At 30.1% G+C, this 17,026-nt stretch overlaps 1 pseudogene; it reads left to right on the top strand.

Moving 5' to 3' along the window:
- Positions 1 to 17,026, top strand: part of LOC142318004 (uncharacterized) — a 116,491-nt pseudogene that overhangs the window by 26,074 nt on the left and 73,391 nt on the right.

Genomic DNA, 17,026 nt, shown 5'->3' with positions numbered 1-17,026 from the left:
GAGGCAAGAATTCTAAATTCACAATTCCATTAAAACCCTTAACTCACAAGGTGGCATATGTCATACCACTCTACTATTTTGAAATGGTGTCCCTTGCGCATAAACTGTTTCAATGCCCCCACCAATGCCCCGAGTACCTTTTGCGTGTGTTCTTTTCTTTCAGTTGCCATTGTTATTTGTTACCTTCAGTGCTTGTTAGGGTAATGTCATCCTGCAGTTCCTTGTACTGGTTATCATGTTGTACACTTCTATATTTTAATGTTTGTTGATTCTGTGTACCTCTTTTTGTACAGTCTATTTTTTAATTACTTCATTCTCTTTTCTTTATTTTTAAGTTATGAGTCTTTTTTTTTGTTAGAAGTTGTTATATTTTTTTTGTAGTGGTAAAAAACTATTATCTCATAAAAGATAATTACATTTTTCGTTGTGTATTTTGGAACTATTTTAATTGTATATGATGAATAGTAATCCTTGTGTTAGTAATGCTTCAACTGATGATCCTGAAATCATAAATAGTTTGGCGGATGATTTTTTTTTATGAAGACCTTAGTGATGTAGATAATGCTGACATTGATAAAGATTATGTTATTGAAAGCGATTACAACACTTCATTTGAACAAAGTTAAGATAGTCCGGATGGTGAATCAGTCATTTTTATTACGGCAAAAATAGACTTAAATGGTCAACTGAACCTTTCCACATGAGAAATACCAGAACTCAATGGTACTATGTCACGGTCCATCTTCCAGGACTAAAACAACATGAGCGTGCCTTAGGTTCGAAACCAGAACCAATTGAAACTTAGGGTCTAATTATTGATGATGGATCTATTATGCAGAATCATATACTTTACTAATATAAAACTTCAGATAGTTAATTTTAGTCACAATCTGTCAAGCAGGCAGTGATATTCAGCCCTTACAGGTGTATCAAAATTTTACTCAAAAATTAATAGATTACTAAATAGATTATGTGTAAATTTTTCACATAATTTAATGTCCCTTAGTTAGCAAAGATACTTTTTGATGGTGTTTAGTCTCATTTAAATATCCTTAAATTGTGGGTGGGGGCAAACAACCTTTTTTTGTCATTTCTGGGCTCAAAATCACATTTTACTTATTAGATGATACTGTTAGTTAATATGATGATCTAATTGTGTATTTGGGCGATTTCATTTTGGGATTTGGTGTAGTGAGCTCGATTTTGTTTTTGTTATCTTCAGACTGGATGAACTGATTATGAAATTTTGTCCAATGACTTATGGATATTTGTCATTAATGTCATTTAACCTGCTTTTAAAATAGATGAAAAACTGGATTTGGGAAACTCTTATTACAATAAATTTCTTTTTCTAGATATTCTAACTTTGTGATATATATATATATATAAAATGTGTCTCTTAAAATAAAATTGCTGATTTATTCTGTGTTTAATCATTTAAGATTAAAAAATGATGAAAAGTAGTGTATGAAATTTGTACTTTACATGTAACATTGAAAATATTTTTGTTTGTAAAATGCAAGACACCCAACATCAACCAACCATTCATAGCCAACAAATTCATTGATGTACCTTCAGATTTCATTACATTGCATTATAATATAATCATAAGAACATTTAATGTACTTATATTTTAATGTTTTCAGAAGATCTGAAGGGTATGATTGCTACTGTACTTGATTGTCCTCGATTCAAGTATATCTTCAAGTTTTTCGTTGAACCATATACTTAGCAAATGATTCATTGTAAATGAAAGGCTGGTACAAAGCTGCCTTTGTATATACACATACAGCAAGCAACCTTATTAAAAAAAAGAACCCCCCTTCTGTTTTTCTTTCCCTCCCGACTAATGTGTTTGAAGGAAAGATTCTGTATAATTTTCTAAAAAAGTATGATTTAAATTGTAAATGATAATGTAATTTTAAAAAAGGTTTGAGTATGATCTCAACCATATCCTTGCTTAAAAATATTTTAGATGGCATAGAAAATCTATAGGATTGCAAAGACATCAAAGTTCTTTGAGTCGATGAACTGCAAACCATTATCAAACAACTGTTTGAAGTTAAAAGGCAAAATTATGACCGGTTCAGATAATATCTGTTAACAGTGTCTAACAAATGTTGAAGTTAATTATAAAAATAATAAAAATCTGATAATTAACTATTTCTTTTAGCCACTGCTGTTAAATTTGTTGCTGAGGAGTAGTCTGGTTGTTTTCTGTATTTTTAAGAATGAAAAGTTCTACTGAATTTGTTATGCAGTACTTCATGTCATTTACTCTACCACTTCTAAAGGGATTATCGCCCCCGCATCAGGAATCATATTTCTCCTATTTGAGCTTTCAAAAATCAGGAAGTATAAATTTTTATCCTTAATTAGTAAGGTCTTAATAAGATTTATTAAAAATCTCGGAACCGGCATGAAAGCTCACTGTGTATATGCACCTGTGTGTTTACATTTGCTTGTGTACACAGCTTTGTTGTTAAAAGATTTCTGTTATGATGATTCAGCGTATATTAATACTGTTTTGAAAAGTTTCTCGGCTTTATTTTAGATCGGAAAAAGTGGAATCTTTTACCTTCCAAAGGATCCCTCTACTACTACCGGCAGCACAAGTGATAATGATGAATTCATGTTGAATTTACCAGGTAATACGATTAAAAATTACTTCATAATTTTCTTCATAATGATCCATCTGTCATCAGATTTACTAATTTGTTATATTAATATGTAATCTACCAATTTTGTTATTTCTTTATAAAACCACCAAAAATCTCTGTCCTCTTCCAGACGTCTTCATTTCAGATTTTATCAACCTAGGAAATTATCAGCATTTTCTTGTAAAACCACATTTCAAAGGTTGTTTTTCATTTTTACTTTTTCCTTTTACCTATATTTCACTACTATAAAATTACTAAACTCTACACTAATATTTTCAGTAATTTCTTTTTAATTAGATCTGTATATGATATTGGAGAGATTATTTCTGCACAAAAGATGTTCTTGCTGTGCCAATCTACTTTTGATGAATGTATTACTTTATTACCTACGTAAAAAAAAAAGTTGACATTTTTGGTATGTTGTTTTCACCAGTTTTAATACTTAATCCTTATTATCCTCATTTCTGGTACATTTCATCATGTTTTTTTTTTTTTTTTTACTTTAATTTATTTCAAGATTGGATTTCTTTCTCAATAATAAATACATACCATTCAGTATTTCTTCTAATTCTTATTTTGTTTTTGTGCCAAAAGTACAATTTCATCATCAAATCTATACATTTCTTTTTTTTGTGGTTCTTATATTGCACAATTATTCCTATGCACAAGTTGAAAAACAACAGGATCAAACTGTATCCTTATGTCATTACTTTCTGAATCTATTACATATAAATCTATTTCTTATTTATATACAATGAAAAGAATGTGAATGGGTAGCTAGCATAATATGTACTGTAGAATAAGTATTCCATTTAAAGAAAGTAACTGTGTACAAATTGAAGGCCTTTATGTTTTGACAACAAAAACCCTCTGAAGTACTAGAAATAGGAAATGGAGAAAATACAATGAACATCGGTTAGTAGAACCACTGGTTATTTGGAGCAGTTCTTTAAAAACCGATGTTATAATTCATGTAAAATTATTCTGGTTTAATGCTGCTTATAAATCTCATTAGATTTTATGTTTCTTTATTTTAGTTATAAATTAACACAATTTATTCATGATTTATGTCATTAAACATGGTTTAAATGCTTTAGGAATAGAGGTAACTTCTTAAACACTAGGAGAAAAGTTTTGTGTGTACCGGTCTGCACAGTATTCCTTCAAGTTGTGGGAGTGATGACAAAAAAAATCAAAAAAATTACTCAAAAACTGGATAAAGTTGAAGGTGAATCCTAAGTGATATGCATATCTATGCAAGTTGCAAAAAAATTCATTGACGACTTCAGCAGAAGTCTATGCAACAAGGTTGTGAAGGAAGCCTGCTAGCTTCCTTCACAACCAATAATCAATAAATTATAACTTTGTTATAATTTATTGATTACAAATACTATAAAATGAATTTTTTTATGAAGGAACACTTCTTTATTTGTTCCTTTTTTAAAATAAGACATGGAGAACTTTTCGGTCAGAGTTAGGATCGTGCAAGTATTGCTTGGTTATTCTTGTATGTCTGGGTAAACAGATGCAAGTAATCATTTAGATCAGTTTATCAAATAAGAAAATATTTTCTTATAAAAACTGAATGAAATACTGCGATAAGTGGTTTTCACAGGCCTCTTTTGAAGCTAATTTTATTCTGTTAGGAGAGTTACGTAGAAATCAAACAGAACAAACAATATCAGGACTATTTAGTGGTGTATCAAAACTTCCTTCCCTGCCAAGCTCTCTTAATTTTCCAAAAATGTGTATGGACTGGCATTGTTGTGATGGAAAATGATATCTTAAATATCAATCGATTGAGGTTAGAATCGATAGTTAACCTGTGGCAGCAGCTCATAATGAACTCCTTTCTGATCCCAACACACACACATAAAAAACATTATTTTTCTTGGCCTCAATCCTGGCTTTGCTGCCATTTGCAGAGCATCACCTTGCTTCAACCACAATCTTTCCATACATTTTAACTGTGAGTGATCCATTTTTCATTGTCTGTAATCAGCCTTTTTAAAAATGCTTCAATTTTTTTTCACTTAAATAATGAATTGCAGATGGAAATTCAGTTCATTAAATTTTTCATTGTTAAATCATGTGGCATCAAACATCAAGATTTTTTTCGTATCCAGCCTTCTTCAAGTAATTTAAAACTGTTTTGTGGCTGATGTTAAATTTATTACTGATATCCTAACTAATTACTAATTATCCAGTCTTGCTCAGTTTTATTGCTATTTTCAGTCATCTTCTGACCACTGTGAAGTACAGGATTGACATCAAAATTAACAGATTGAAAACACTTGAACCAGCTTTGTACTGTATGTACTGATTGTATATCATGACCATACATATTTCAATTATTTTCAGTAGCCTGAGTCACATTCTTCACTATTTGTAATAAAATTTCAGAATGTATCAAATTTCTTGTTTAACTTTACTCATTTTCAAAACGCAATAAGTTTTAAATAATTAAATAATGTAATCATAACTTTCTAAAAATACTCAGTGGTATGTCACCTTTCAAAACACAATTGTTGATAGATTTGATTAATATGTTATGCAATTCTAAAGGCAAATACTGGTAGAATACGAAGAAACTTTTTTTCCACTGATCTCAATGTATATATATATATATATATATATATATATTAATAGCTTTTTAACTTGTTATGTCTTTCTTTTATTAATATTTAGAGACCGAAAGCAGTTATGGAGGTGCACCTGGTGAAGGTGAAAGCCCAATAATGTTGCCTTGGCAGACAAAAGGTGGTTTAGAAGGTGTAAACAGTATTGATAGTTCTAGCACTGACGTTACTAGTAAGTATTTTATTTATTATTTTTTAATTATAATTAATTAATATAATTAGTAATTCTCTTAGGAATCATGTGAAACCTTTGTTGTTAACAGGTGATAGCTATCTCTTTGTAAGCCTTTAAGAAGGCAAAAATAGCCATCCAGTTTATGCTACCATAATATATGGATATCTGTATGATTCCTGAATGAAAGGGCACATCAACCTTTTTCATAAATGTTTTCAGAACACTTACTGATTGATAGTTGAGATAGACTTCATACGGAAACATTCAGGCTTTGAGAAAATTATTTTACTTGCATACAAGAGGTGGCTGAAATGTAATGCACAGTTACTTATAACTCACAAGAGATAGTCAAATGAAACAAATATGGCATAAAAGTAGATTTTATTTGCTGCAAAAGCTTATATTTATTTTTTCATAAACAGTTGTTATTTTTACAGCTATTTATTTTTCCTAATTGTGTACCAGTCTTCTCATTCTACCAATTAATAATGTTGGCAGTGTTTCCTAAATCCACAACTCACTGCATCCTTCAGTTATTTATCATCGTGGTGAAATGAAAACCCTTAATAACCTTTTTAATTTTGGAAAGAAGAAAAAGTCACAGAACACTAAATCTGGTAAGTATATAGTTACTTAACTGTAATTTTAGGAAAATAAAGCAATTCTTAAATATTCTTTCCAGAATACATTTTCTTGCATTATAATACTGATTTTATTTTCCTTGGTTGATCTGCCTCTAAAAGGTTGAATCTGTTACATTTTTAATCTGTTTGTAAAGAGAAAACGTAAGTAATAAGAGTATTATTTCATTGGAGCATAAACAAGACTGGCCTTAAAATTTCATTATGACATTTTTCATTGAAATTTACCCACAGCATAAAATAATTCCATTTCCCTGATTAAAAAAATTAGAATAAATTTTGTGCTAAACGAAGACTAGAATGCCTACTCTTAAGAGTTTGTGAATCTATAATATAGAAAATAGAATCATGAATGAGCATAGAGCTACCTATGTAGACCCACCCAGTTGGTCTAGTGGTGAACTTATCACAAATCAGCTGATTTCGAAGTCGAGAGTTCTAAGGTTAAATCCTAATAAAGGCTTTTATATAGATTTGAATACTACATCATGGATACTGGTGTTCTTTGATGGTTGGGTTTCAATTAACCACACATCTCAGAAATGGTCGACCTGAGACTGTACAAGACTACACATCATTTACATTCATACCATCCTCATTCATACTCTGAAGTAATACCTTATGTGGTTCCAGAGGCTAAACACAAAATGAAAGAAAAGAAGACCTAGTTCTGTAAGGCTGTACCAAAAATGTCCTGCTCCATGCTTCTCTATGATTGTGTCACTGCAATCAAATGCCTGTTAAGTGTGATCACTTGCAACACCCACCCCTTCAACCCAAATCTGATTAATTCAATATAACTGTCACCTTGATACTTGTCAAAGACCTGTGTATGCTTACGATTCAGAACCAGATCTAATGCTATTCATTGCCACCATTTCAAGTCAACTGAAGTCCAACATGACCTTCTTAAGGGAGTCTATGAAGCTACTAGAAACAGAGAGGCTTCTGTGAGTGATGTACTTTGTGTTGAGGATTGACTCCATTGCAGACTTTAGGCAAGGCTGTCTGAGTCTAAAATCTAGTCCGCTGCATCAGTCCGACTAGAACTAACTCTGGCATAGAGGTTTCAAAGCAGAGCCCACCGACTGAAAATCAGTTTGAAATACAAGATAATGTAATCAGGACAAAAAAGACTTACACAGTTTGATGTCTAACCTCTTGTTTGTCCTAAACAAAAATAAATCACCACTGCATCCCTTCCAAGAGTCCAAATCTGAATGCTGACATAATGAATGTTTTGTCATTATCGTTTTGTTACCGGGGCATTATAACTGCCCTTAGTACCGTATGCTCAAACTAGTTAACGACCAGTTTATTTTCAGAAAAGAACAGGTGTACACAAGAAACAATTCAATTTTCAGATTAATTATACAAAAAAAATAAAAAACATAAAGGTACAACTGCATGAGATCATTTCTAGAACATGAAAGATGATTTTTATAATTTTTTTAACAAAATAGAGTAAGGTTGAATTATAGAAAAAGGAAAACTGTTTTCATTTTTTACAAGAATTGTTTTTCCTGTAAATGTAGAAATGTAGAGAAGGAAGCAATTTTAATGGAATAAGACTAATATAGCCCTGTACATGGCACTTCATTTTTAATTTTTGGTTTAGAAAAATAAAAAAAGGAAATGAAAAAATTATTTAATAATATTGTTTATTTTTTGATTCTAGAAATGTATACATGTTACAGATATTAGACAGATTGTTAAGGAAGAAATTTAGTTTAAATATAAACAAAATAATGAATATGGCATAATGTGGGTAATCTAGTTAAATCTGGGTTAAAACTTAACTAAAGATCTAATTTTACTTGTAACTAAATTAAATACCCACATTTCTGGTGTAAAAGAAGTATCCAGTTTCTGATGGAATTGTACAGTAACCCGAACATTTATAATACATTTCATATTTTGGCTTCAGGATTCAATTAATTGATCTGTATTAAGGTTAGATAAAATTCTAATGAAGTACTTGAAATACAAATATTACTCTACTTAATATGTAAGACGCTATGATACTATTTTAGAAGACACTATGAACAAATGCAACTGATTATCTATAAATGGATATTAATACTCTGTTTGGAGATAACAACAGTATGGTAAAATCACTCATAGTGATCAAATCCATACATTAACTACCTCTTTGCGGTAAAAGTATTTCTTAGAATGAAAATTTCTTTATATTGAGTATATTGAGTGTTAGAATTAAAATGTAGTATTCAAACTAAAACATTACCAGCATGAGTAAATAATTTCTAAATCTGGTTGATCTGTATTTGTAAAGAATACTTCTAATTCTGCAGTTTCACCAAATATACATTGTTGGTACTGTGTTAATAGGTTATTGTGCAGAATCAATATTTGCTGTCAACACTGATTAAGTATATGAAGGCAAACAACTAAACCTACCTCTGGATACAATCAAATAATCAGTATATATGACTAAAGAAATCATTATATCCAATAGTCCAAATATACAAAATATCAATCTAACAGTTATTTCTTATTGTTTTTATTATTTTTGTAAATAGATAATTATTCTTTAATTATTATTTATTTTACAGGTATTGCTCAGCGTTCAGTAAGTGATAATTTAAAAAGTCGTTCGATGGTCCGCAGAGATGTTTTAAAATTTGTTGAACAATTATCTAATCCAGTTTTATATAAAACCTGCAAACAAGCTTTATTACAGTAAGTATATGTGTATTAAAAATACTTAAATTATCAAATTTTATTCTCTATCTTTTTAAAAACGTTTATTATAAAGTAACTACTGATTGAAAACACAATTACTTGTATTTGTTCTGTGAAGTATTTTGTATGTGAAAACTGTAGGTTCAAATTCAACTTTCCAAACAAAAGGAAGGGACTCTACCTTTACAGCACAGAGGTCAGAAGATGACTGTGCTGTCGTCTTCCAGCCTCTTTTTCAAAATTTTGAAAAGAGGAATTACTCATGGAATTGTACAACTATCAGTGGGCAGTATACTAAAGCTCCTGTGTTAGATTACTTATTTCTGGAGGGAAGAGTAAAAAGAAATTAGAATAGATGAAGAAAAAAGTATAAAAACAAAGCTTTTTTCCGTTTAGCATAGAAAACTGGGAAAGTTGCCCTCTATTTTTCTTAGCTTAAATGGAAGAAATTCAATATGATATTTCTTAACCATATGCCCTTGCTGATACATATCCACTAGAGAATGCAATAATCAATTTATCTTGTTAACAGCTAGATGATTGATTATTTATGTTCAATCACCTGTCTGGTTACTAATTCCTCAAAATTTCTTTGTCTCAATGTTCAAGAAAATAGAAAGTACAAGAAAATAAATAATAGAAGAACATACTTGGGAATGTAAATGTAGAAGATTAAAGACTAATGCTAAACCAAAAGAAGTATTGGGAAAAAGCAAAAACCAGTTAAATGACTGATGAAAAAAGAAATTATTATAAAATTTATAAGTTTGTGATTTATGTGTGAAAATAAAAGTATGTATATAGCAGTCTTTTGTAAGTAATTTTTAATTTATTGCAATTTTTTCCAGCTTAAAACAAACCTATAGTGATGTATTCCAAGATGTTTGTGTATATTGTGATGTTTACAATATAATGTCATCAACATCACATCGCATACAATCAAGGAGATTTCTTCAAGAACTTTTTCTTGATATTCCTTTCACAGAGGTAAATTTTATTCAGTTAGTGTTAAAATAATTTTGTGAAATATATTATTTTAAGTTAAAAAGGGTTGTATAAACTTTATTAGAAATTCAAAATGGCCAACTCATTCTGTTATTTGTATTGAAATAACAGTGGTCGCTTGATTTATACTAAGGTTTTACTGTGGAAAATAACCATGAATATTTCATTTGCAATAATTTTTCAACTATATATAAAGTGTGATCAAAAATAACAAGTATCTTTTTCAATTCTGTATGCTGTCTTTCAACTGAGTATATCTATAATGTATGGTTATTTGCCATACATTTAGTATGACTCAATTAAATTTTCAACTATATAAAACATTTAGTTCAGATTTGGCTACCAATTAATTAAAATGTATTTTCCTACATATGAAGATTTATTTTGTTTGAAAATAATTTAATATAATATTTTGTTTTATCAACAAAGGATGTGCATTAAATTTTGCAAAAATGGAAGTTTTTCACTACATTGAAATGGTGAAGATGTTACAAAAAGCTTTTGGCAGGATGGTATGTCGACATCTGGTTACATACAGTTTCAAGAAGACTATGAAAAGGATTGAATAGCCTTATGCATCAGCAACCAATAAAAATATTGATAAAATGAAAGACAAGTGATCAATATTCATCAAATCAGTATTATAGAAATTGCTGAAGATTTGGGAATTTGTTATAGCTCACGTGGAACAATTTTTGACAGTTTCAATATAAAACTAGTAGCTAAATTTGTAAAACTAAAAATTTTCAAAACTGCAGCTATTGCAGCAGTTGTTAGCTGATGACTTTGCATTACTGAATTACTCAAACGTGTCATAATATGTGATGAATTGTGGGTGTACAATTATTATGTTGAAATGGAAGGTCTAATTATCCCAGTAGAAGTTCCTAAAGAACCAAAAATGAAAAAAGGACACTAAGTTTCATCGATATTAAATTCCTCCTTACTATATATATATATTTTTTTTTTTTATTACAGTGGTGTCCATTATGAATTCTTCCATATGATTGTAGTTAAACATACAGTATTTGTTTTATGCCATTTTTTAAACAGTAGCAGTTTTATTCTTTTTATATGAGGCAGCCTGAAGAAACAACCATAAATATGGTTAAATAATTCTTGAATTTGACACTACGATAATGCTCCAAACTCACTCACTCAATTAATTCCTGATTGTGTAATGAAAAATAACACCATACTGGTGCTGCAACCTCAGTATTATACAGACGTGGCACCCTGCAACTCTATCTTGTTCCGACTGATTAAGGACTGCAAATTGTGACAGTAGTTGAAATAAAGAAAAAATTACTGAGTCAATTTAAGAATATGTAAAAACCTTTCTCTACAAATGGTTTAGGATTGGAAGAAACGCTGGCATAAGTGTGTCACATCTCTGCACGTCTACTTAGAAGAGGACTTTATCGGTATAGAAGAACAAGAAAATTGTTTTTAATAGAAATTAAGATTTTATTACTTTTTGATCCCACTTCATCAATCTGCAGTTTTATAGTATTATATTGCATATTAGTTATGTATGTGAACTGAAATTTAATAAATAATCTGCCAGCCCGGAAAAATGTATACACAAGTTATCTCATCAAAGTGGTGTAAAATACACATCTTGCTGTAAGTTTCTTCATGATTTAAATCATGTTATTTAATAACTGTGAAACAATTCAAAAGAACTTACAAACCATAAGTCTAAATATTGGCCATCACATTCCCCAGATTTCTCTACTTCACTTTTATTCGTTTGGGAGTTATTTTAAGGATAGATTTTATCAGTGAATTGAAAATAAACATTCAACAAGAGAGCAACAGCATTGACAATGTTTTACATCAGTTGACTCTCAGTATGATCTCTCAAGCGCAATAGTGCATTGATGCACAGGGCATTCACTTCAAACATCTTTTGTAAAAATATGGTAAAATTTATTAAATATGTAAAATTTTATTAATTTAAATATCTGAATTTAATTTAACTTATAATTTCATTCAGAAAATGTAATAAGTTGGGACTGTTTAGTTTTGCAATTTTTTTTTAAGTTTCTCACTGGTACTTAAGATGTTTTTGCTTAATTTTTTTTTCTAGATGGAATTATGAATTTTTTTAATATTCTTTTTAATGTAGTTTTTTTAATATTCTGTATCAAAATATTCTTAATTCATTTTGGTTTATTTTGTGTGTATTTGTGTACTTTATGTATCATACCATAAAATGTATTTATTTTTTGTAACTAAGAATGATTTGATTTTCTGTTGGTGGCAGTAATATGATTTTTGTTTTTTAAAAATTACAGTTAACTGTTTCATTATTTTCATTAATGTTTATTACTACATTTAAAAAAAATTGCTTTCTGAGGTAAATTTTAACATAATTTAATTAAACTTAGGACACCAGGACCCCAATAGCAACATCACCATTGGAAAACATCAATCCTCCCGTAATAAGGCTACCAAGGCTAATGGTTGAGATGAAGAATTACAAAGCGGTGGAAGAAGATCAGACCTTTACAGATATAAACATGCAGCAAGACCAGCAAAGATCGCTCTCCAACAACTTGTCAACATCTGGATGAAGAAAACACTCCTAGAAAAACATACAAAATTCGTTGAAGAATCATCATCAACAGGATTGGTTTACAACTTGAGAAAGAACTAGAAAATACCAGGGGTTTTCAGATATTGGAGGAGCTGTTCAGACTAGATCATGAGTCTCAAGCAAATAATGGATTATAACAGAAACTGAAGCCGAGACATTGTGATGACATTTGTTGACTTGAAGAAAGCATTTGATTGCATCCACTGAGAATCCTTGCTAAAAATTCTAAGACACCTTGGACTACATCCCAAATTAATAAACATGATAAAACTGACCCTCACAAAGTAGTATAATCATAGGTCCAGAAATGTTTTGTTCACACTATAGCTGCCAAAATATTTTTTGCTCTATGTATTAATACAACGCAAACAAAAATTTTTTTGACCCTAATAATTATGGTAAAAGTTCCCTAGAACTACATTTCTAATATTTTTTTTTTTTTAAAGTCATTAAAATTTTAGAAAATGCAAGTCAGAAACAACTTTTTTAGTTTTATTATAGTTTGGTTTTATTTTTAATTAAATAACTTTATTAGATTGCCAATTAACAAATAAAACTTTGTAACAAATTTTTGAGAAAATTGATATATTTAAACTCAATAAAACAAACACTAGTTTGAGAAATTAGACTTAATTGCTGTTGATGCAGCCAAGGTAAAATGTAAATTGTAAACTTAAAATAAAAAAAAAAATGATTAAGCATTAAAATTATACTCTTAAAAAAGGCATTTCTGTGTTTATGAAGTAAAAATTAAACTAACTATTGTATGGAAAAATTTTGCAGCATCCTGCAAAGGAGTCAAAATTGATAAGGAAGTTACATTTAGAACTGTCTACGAGTCGGAACATACTTTGGTGGTGCCATCTCTTCTTGTGGAGAAACTACTATCTGATACTATCTAAGCCACCCAGCCAATACTTATTCGCATTGGCTGGGTGGCTTGCTGGTGTCTCTACTTGCCTCAGATGACCTTTGCTTTTGGTGTTAGGTTACAGGGCATAGGGACAAGTTTTGTCTTGGCCCAGTCCAAAGTCATCATTGTTTTAACTGCGGTATGGTCGGCCACATAAGAGGGACTGCAAACAGGAACCCCACTGTCTATGACAGACAGTGACATCTACATGACGTAGATCGCAAGGATTTGCACCTGTGTGTTGAGGATGTAAGGTGGCCCCACTTGCACCAGTGCCATGAATATGTGCACAGCTATACTGTGGTATCTGTAAGGGACAGCCTCATCTGGGAGGGGTGGGAGACTCCGGTGTCTCAGCTTTGATGATCGGGTAGACAAAGTAAGACTGTAATCCTGAGGGGGATCCCTTTGGGATTCCTCATTAGAAGTGAGGCATTAAGACTGGAGTCCCAGTGGCTCTTTGTGATCCCCTCATTTGAGGCATAGCATGCAAGAAAGATCGAGTCCCAACTGTCTGGGTGGGGCCTTGTGCTCTTCCAAGGTAGTTTGAGATGATGGCACGCGTTGGAGCTGAGCTTATTCTTAATTGCGGATGCAGCTCCTAGGGGCGGGGAAATCGAAGGAGAATAAAAAAAAAATCAAAGATTAAATAATCCTGCAAAATCTCTATTGTTTTCTTGATCAGAGTGCTAGGATTAATGCAGTTTCATTAAAAGATACAAACATGTAATGTAGAATAATAAAAATAATGAGTATATTATTAAAATATATTGAAAAAAACGAAAATATGCAGTTGTTTTCATGCCAATACAATGTAAACAAATTGACTTGTAATATTGAAGAAGTTATTAAAAATAGGTGAAAAAATTATTTATTTTATTTAAGTAAAATTACTGTTTAATTATAAAATAGAGAAAACAAAATTTTCTATATATTTTTTATCTTTCCTGATAATAATTAGGATTAGAAAATACAAGATAAAAATATTTTCTTATGCACATTACCACTTTTGTAAAACAAACATATCATGTTATTAAACAATCACCAAAGCTGTGTAGGATTAAAGAAAGTTAAACAAAAATTTAAAATTAAGGAAATATTAGATAATTAAAAATACTGATAATATGAAATTATAGAGAAATTGTTAAATTAATTTTCGATCAGTGGTGCTGTTTTGATGAATTTTATACTAATGCAGTTAAGTCCACAGTCACAAACTAGTAGAAGAAAACCTTATGATTTATGTAACTCATAGATGTGTTTATGCCTCCCCTTTTTCTGACAACTGGCATTTGCTTAATTTATAAAAATGTTTATATTATCATTATGAATATTTCTTGTTCATTCAGTCCGCATGGCAAAATTCCAGTTTATACTTGAATGACCTTCATTACCCAGAAACGAACTCTAAAAAAGTTCTTTAAAATATTTTTGACAAAAGTCATTTAACTTTTCATATGTTGTAAGTTATTATCTACCAAAATATTTTGCTAAAGGAATAGAACATTAATTTGAAATGAAAAAAAAAATATATATTAACTGGAGTAAGTCAGAGGACAATAAATAGTACTTGCTTGTTATTGTACTGCCACTTTTTTTCACTTCTTTTGATGCAACTTCTTCAGATTTCATGAGAAAATGATTAGTAACATTTATTTACAGTAGAAAGAGTACATTTTTTAATGAAAAATAAAAATTACAAACACTTCAGATTATGTTGACTCCCGTGTACTGATAAATTGTATGTATATCAACATAACCTATGCTCACCAACCTCATCTAATTAATGTTAAATATCATTTAATCTGCATATTTAGCAAGGTGTGCAAGCGTAGGTTATGTCTGGTTAGGTTTTTATGATATATACAAACAACTTATGTTTCCTGTAAAATTTAAGGAAGGACCTGCAGCATAAAAATTTCTGTTATTTTGACATATGAAACTGCCATTTTTGTAATGTGAAATTCTGGTTTCAATTATGAAATAAGAATCTATTTTTGTATTAATTTAGCCAAGAGAGTTATATTTTATTCTTTTTTTTTTCATAAATAAAGAATCTTTATTAAAACTTCTCTTGAAATATATTAAAATATTCAATCTTTTAATTTTATTTTTGTTAACCTCCAGATGATGATACTGCATGGAGCGGTCCTTGTTATATGGGAATTTGTTTACCTCAGAGGTTGGCAGAATTGTTTCCAGATGATGATGAAGAACCACGTTTACCTAGAACAGCTGCAAAAGAAACATACAATAGACAAATGACAGATTCTAATATCGATCCTGGTATTAATTTTTTTCTTTTATTCATTTTTTCCTGCATGTATGCATTCAGTAATATTTAAAAAAGGTATTACTGGTTTTTTCCCATTATAGTTCACTGATGTACTGCTTGTTTTGGTAAATGTGGTCTGTTTACACTGCAATTCTATGCGCAATATGGTGCAGATTGCTATATATCAGTTAATTCTCTGTTATTTATAATACTTTAAATGTTAAAATATTTTTGCAATTATTTACATTTTATCTACTTTATTATATTTTAAAAACAAGTTTTAAATCTGTTAAAAATGAAAAAAAAAACATGATAGCCAAAAAAAACAGGGTGTCTGATCATTAGGACAGTACTATGATCAGTGCAGATCATTACACAACAGTGTAATATAGAAGTGCGAAACCCCTAAGTTTTGGACCATTGCTGTTAGATCCATGAAGGCTTTATGCCGATATGACTTTGTTAAAATATTTAACTTGGTTAAATGCCACCTGGTATAAACTTCCTGTTGCCTGTATCTTGGAAGTGACATTGTTCATTTCATTGAATATATTGATCTTGCTGTGTTATTTGTATGTAGTGTAATTTTTTTTAAATTTATTTTATATATATATATATTTATATGACACTCCCAGAAACAAGAATTCCAATGCAGGGTCATATATCTAAACCGATTGAGCCGTTGAACTGCTTTGGTGAAACCAACATACATACAAACACCCTCAAATACATTACACTCATATTTGGGCAGTCGTGTAATAAATATTAGTCAAGTGTCGTAAGTGAATACATGGTGTGTTCAAAAAGTTCAACTCTTGAACTTGAAAAAAAATACTTTTAGCTTTTGGTTTCCAATCTAATCTCCTTTGAAATTCCCTTGTGATCCAATTTTTGTTAACCCAGCAGTTCCACTGCTGCTGGAAATAGTTTTGTAGTCTTATTCTGGAATGGCTTCCAGCTATGCTGTCTCTTTCATTGTAATATCATCCTGGCTGTCAAATAGTGAGTGCTTTCAATGGCATCTTTAACTTCTTAATTATCAAAAAGATGATGATTTACCATTATCAACCTGTTCTTATTGTTAATAACATTTTGATTTTGGCATATTGATGGCCAACTGGTACATCGGACATTCCAAATGAAATTTGACAGTTTTTAAAATTGTTATAACAGCTTTAATTTGTATATCTGCTAATAGTTTCATCCCTCAAAAGCCTCTTAATTTTATAAATTGTTTCACTGAGTATCATCAATTTTTTGACAGTGTTTAATGTAGTAAGGTTCAATTTTTTCTATCATTACTAACAAAATAAAGATGTGATTCATTGTAATTATATATGCATTAGCTGCTAGATTAAAATTGATACACTCTATGAGGTTACAAAAAAAAAAAACATGCATGTGTTCTAGGTA

The sequence above is a fragment of the Lycorma delicatula genome, chromosome 1, assembly GCF_047948215.1.
Source record: "Lycorma delicatula isolate Av1 chromosome 1, ASM4794821v1, whole genome shotgun sequence".
In the NCBI taxonomy this organism is placed as follows: domain Eukaryota; kingdom Metazoa; phylum Arthropoda; class Insecta; order Hemiptera; family Fulgoridae; genus Lycorma; species Lycorma delicatula.
Note: the sequence above shows the minus strand (reverse complement) of the source record. Positions and strands in the feature narration are given on the sequence as shown.